Source organism: Tarenaya hassleriana, unplaced genomic scaffold (genome assembly GCF_000463585.1).
Source record: "Tarenaya hassleriana unplaced genomic scaffold, ASM46358v1 Cleome182, whole genome shotgun sequence".
NCBI classification, from domain to species: domain Eukaryota; kingdom Viridiplantae; phylum Streptophyta; class Magnoliopsida; order Brassicales; family Cleomaceae; genus Tarenaya; species Tarenaya hassleriana.
Genome location: NW_010965234.1, coordinates 79,563 through 85,245, shown reverse-complemented (window position 1 = coordinate 85,245; position 5,683 = coordinate 79,563).

Here is a 5,683-nt window from a genome sequence, read left to right as displayed (position 1 = left end):
GTTTCTATTTCTGTGTCGCTCTTTGTTCTGTTTTTTGGTAAGTCCGAAGGAGGTTCAGATCGATTACTTGAAACGGAGTGCAGAAATCGAACAAGAACTGAAACAGATTTTTTGAAGCTCGGGAGCTTGGGTTGTGCTACGGAGGAACGTGATTGAAGACCTTCTTTACGAACCAAGAAGTTCTGGTCGGCGATCCGAAAAAAAGGAAGATGTTGGCGAAGAGGAAGAACGATTAATTGCAGGAGAGCACTGGTACGTGACTCTGTTCTTGGATTATTCGTTCTTGTTCTTTGTCATTGTTTGTTGTAGGTTCCAAATGAGGTAGAGCTGGAATCAAGGTCAATCGGACGAAACAGTCTCCGGTAAAGAGGAACAATTTTAGATTGACGGGAGCGAGTTTGCATCTGAGGTAATCGGTTCGTCGGGAAGGGGAAAGTTCGATTGGTTGCAGAAGAACACAGGTTCGCGATTCTTCTGTATTTTTTCGTTACTTCTTCTACTTTGGTTCTTTGTATTTCCCTGGTCATAGGTCACTTAGCTCGGATTGAGCAAAGTGGGGGAGAGAACACAAGACTTAGGTGCAGGTTAATCTCTGGCTTGGAGGTCAGGTGGTCGTTGCAAGAAAGCAATGGTTGTCCACGGTGCTAGAGAAAAGGTTGTCCGATCATCACCATGGGGTAAGGCTTGGTCGGTTGTGACTGAGGTAGTAGTCATCTCTAATATGAGGTGGGTGTTCTCGTTGATCAGATTTTCAACCGAAGAGGTAAGGCTTGGTCGGTGTTAACTGAGTGAGGTACGTGGTTCTCAACCTCTAAAATTCTTAGTTTAGAATTTTATCTTCGGTTTGATTATTCTGGTTTGTTATTTAGTGCTGCAAGTTTCTATTTGGAAATTGTGGCAGTTGCACTTCGGATTTGAAGTTGCAGGTTGCTTGATTCGCCTTCGGGAGGAAAGAGTTCTCCTCCAGGTGGAGTCGGGCAGGTATCCCCGGTGATATCGTGAGGAGGGCGGTGTCATCTTCGCTTCCGGGTCGCGAGCAAGGTGGAGCCGGTAGTAGCTGACATGATGGATCTCTTTACGGAGTCCATTTTCGGATCCGGTAAGTCCAAAGATACTTTGGGCTTGTTAAGGACTGCTAACAATAAGTTATGAGCCGTCTGGCGGTGATATACACTAAGGATTCACTTCCTTCACCAAGGTGGAGATTGTTGGGGTTTGGTAGAGGAAGAGAAATCCTCTAACTCTCTCGGAGGGTTATGATTTCGGTCCAGTGTGATAAATCGGATGGTTCGGTTCAATATTAGTGAACCAGTTGGTTTTGTGACATTAGGGTTTGTTATAAACAACCCATGTTCCTCTTCTTCAATCTATCGATGGTTTTGGTTGAAATAACAAGGAAGGAGAAAGAAGAGAGAGAGTGCGCTGAGAGGAATTCAGGTTGGAATCGGTGGTGGAGCTCAGGTAGTGTCCTTCTAACCTTGCTTTATGCGTTTTCTCGGTTGTTCTTTCTCGTTCTTGTACGTCGTCGAGCCACGGGTTTGTCGTGGCCGTCGGAATCGTTTCAGACGGTGGTTCTTAGTGTATTGTCGATGCCGCCGGCCGAGATGTAGACCCAGCTTCGCTCGGTGACTGAACTCGTAAAAACTGTTGTGATTCCTGGGATCTCTACAGCGAATCTAATTCCTAAGAGATCGGTTCTAGGATTTTCGCAGTGGATGAAAAACAAAAATTTTGATGAAACCCTAAAACCTATCATGCATGACATTGTAGAAAAGTTAGAACGCTTACCTTAATCGACTCGGGGCTTGTATCAATCGAAGATTTCGTCCAATCACTAAAGGTAGGAAGAATACCTTGCCCTCTACACGTATCCACACGGCGGAAAGGATTCCAACGGTTGGAACTCGTCTGCTAGGACTGAAGAACACGTTCTTCTTTGCGCAAGATTTCAGAGATCTTTCTTTTGGTTTTTCCACTCTCCAAACCTCTCAAAAGGGTCTAAAAATCGTGCCAAAAAACTTGAGAGGCGTTTCCCAAAGTTTCTTACCCTTAAAACCCTAATTTGGGCGAGATAAGGAAATCCTGACGTCTGGACCGATTGGTCTGGAGCTTTTGCCTGTGGATCGATCGGTCCAGGACTGTGGACCGATCGGCCTGGAACATTTTCTAGACCGAGCAACATTTGCACGTTACCTCTGGACCGAACGGTCTGGCTTCCGCTCCACCGGGAAATTCTCGTCTTTTCTCGCGCATTTGTCCTTTCCTGTGTGTGTGACCCTGTAGACTCATCTGATATAGTAGTATAACCTGAAATCTCCATTTCGGTTATACAAGTCATAGGCGGTCTCTAGCAAGACACTATGACTACCTATCTCGAATAGAGTTTGTTCGTGATCTTACGAACATCGGTGATGATTCCGGTTGATGATCCTTTTGTATCACGATATCATAAGTCGAACATAAGGCATGAAGAAGCTACCTTATCTGATTCGACTACTTTCCCGTTCACTGAGTTTGACGACTGTCTGAAATAGACGACGTTCGTCTCTAGTGCGGCCACACATTTCTACAGTCTCGCTCACACGAGGGGCCCAGCGATATCTCTCTCTTTTACGAGAGGTACAAATCCCATCTTGACTATCTACAATCCAGCACATGATTCGTGTCGTACCTGATACACGCCTTTATAATCCCCCTGTTACGCAGGACGTTTGACGTATTCAATGTACGCAACTCCTCATGTTGGCCATTCCATAGATATCTCAGGTCATAGGATCCAATCATAGAACCGTCATATGAGATTCAAATTATGACACTAGTCCATGTGACAATCTCATGCGGGTCAATCCAGTATTTCGTTCTCCAACGAATACCTATGATTGTGATCGTATCCAATACCTATGATCATCCCTATGATCATATATCACATATCATACTAGTCTTAGTATATCATTATTCCGACAATGACATATGACTAGGGAGTTTAGTATTGTTCATAACAATACATGGATTTCATAATATATTACGTATGCAAAACATGTAATGAATCAAACACTCATCCATAAAACCATAAAAAGTGTCAATACATAAAATGTATCAAAATAAAGCTCGCAAAACAGTACATTATAGAGCACTAAACCAACAATCTCCCACTTGCTCTAATCATGGACTGCTAAACATCTAATGCCCATATCCCTAACATGACCCTCATGCTTCGACGAAGGGAGAGACTTCGTCAACGGATCGGCAATGTTGTCATCTGTCGACATTCTGCAAATGTGCACGTCTCCTCTGTCTATGATCTCTCTGATAACACTACAAAAAACACTCATGTTTCCGACGGAAAAATCCGTCGCACTAAAGAGGAAATTCCGTCGGTATATCCGGTTTGCGACGGACATCGACGGAATAAGTTCCGTCCATTAATGGTTGTCGCAAACAAATCCCGGTCGTGCATCCGTCGCATACTTGCGACGGAACAAACCCGTCGTAAGTCAGTCGTTTTTTAGCGACGGAATATTCCGCCGGGAAAAGCGACGGCCTAACCGTCGCAATCTAGTCGATATGACCGACGAAAACTCCGTCGTTTTTCCATGGTAAATGCGACGGAAATTCCGTCGTTCAGTCGTCGCTCTGACCGACAGAATCTCCGTCGTAATTCCGTCGGATAGTGCGACGGATCTTCCATCGCATACTAGTCGCAAAGAGGGACAGGAGAATTGGTCATATAATAGTCGCAAATTAGCGACGGTTTATAACGACAGAGTTATCCGTCGGTATATTACAGAGACGGGTTTTTCCGTCGGTAATAGCTACGGAAAGCGACGGAAGATTTCCGTAGGATTATTCCTTATGCGACGGAATAATCCGTCGCATAAGGAATTTTATTCGAAAAAAAAATAAAAAATTCGTTTAAAAAAAATTAATTATACATTAGAAAATTGTTTCGACGAGCGACGGAAGATATCCGTCGGATTATTCCGTATGCGACGGATTATTCCGTCGCAGAAGAAATTTTTTTCGAAAAAAAAATAAAAAATTTCGTTTTAAAAAATAATTATACATTTGAAAATTGTTTTATATATTACAAATTGAAAAAAAAACCGAAATTGTTTTATATATTACGAAATTGAAATCTAACGAAATAAATTATCCGGAAAATCATCGAGATTTTGGGGATGTTGCTCGTCTTGATGAACCGATGGATCGGGATTGACGCCGGGACTCAAAGCAGACGAAACGGCGGAATCGGTCGGAGGCATAAAACATTGCATCATCTCCTCTAACCGAGCGATCTTCGCCTGAGCTGCATCAAACTGAGCAATCTTCTCCCGAGCAGCTACAAGTTCCGCAGAAGTCTCCTCGTGTTTTCTCTTCAGCTCATCGACTTCACGCGTCAGAGATACATGACGTACCACAGACGACGAAGATGCGTCACCAACCCCGAGCTGACTCTCGCCAACGCACCAATCCCGTAAATCCGACCTTTCGCATCGGGAGGAACGACCTTCAAAACAATATGTAAATAATATTTAAACTCTAACCTGTTATATTATTTAAAATACAAAAATTACCTCGAGATACAAGCTGTTGATTTCCTGCGGAGTCAATTGCGTTGAACCGCTGCTCTCGTCCATCGTCATTCGATCGGTAATCTTCGATTGAATGGCCTCTTTAATTTCTTGGGCATGATGATCTACGTACGTCCCATCCGATCGACGATGCGTGTCTTGTAAGACACGCAGAGCAGACGGTTGAACGCCTTCTTTCTCGGCCTAAAAAAGTTATACAAAAATATTAGTAAAATTAAAAAACAAATAAATCAATTCTTCCGATCTACTTACAATATTGAGAGCAACTTTAGCAAACGATCTTCTCTCCGCAGTGTGAGTTCCTGGGGCACGGTCGGAAGCAGACTTCGCCTTTCGATTCGTCGATGCGATCCGACTATTCTCTTGAGATTCCTCTAAATCCCATATTACCTCCAGCTGCGCCCAGATGTCTAATCCAGTCCGGCTTCTTCCGCAAGAATTTCAACCTATAAAGGTTATCTCGCAATCTCGCACCGAGACAATCCTTCCACGCACGATGGACGACATCATGCACAGAAGGATCCCAGTAATAAAATTGCTTTAAACAAAGTGTGTTAGTTATTTAATACTAAAAAAGATATATTAAACCAAAAACGAACAAGTTAAGACAATACCGCAAAAGCAGCAAACCATCGTGCCAAGACATCTTGCGGGACCCGAGAGATGCTACGCCATGGGCCATGATAATCAGAACGGTAGATCGTTTTGATACTCTCAACCAACTGATCATTCCGATCAAACCTATGATATTCAAAAACATTAATTAAGTTGAACGACGGTTGATTTTAATCGGAAACGAAAGTGGTGTTAGAATATACTTACCACAACGCTCCATCAACCGAATCAGGATTGATACAAGGTTGTTGTCGTCGACTCTCTGATGTCAGGATCTCTCTAAGAGAGATCCCAGCATAAACAGAGCGATGGTCGGAACCTCCGGCCTCAAATGAAGCCTGGGGAGTACCCTGGCCAGTGAAACGTTAATCCAACTGCAGTGGATCAAGGGTTCGTTGACTTTGGATCGCTGGTGATCCAACACCACGACCACGGGATCGAGTGTTGTTCCCGCTATGACTACCAGAACGAGAACC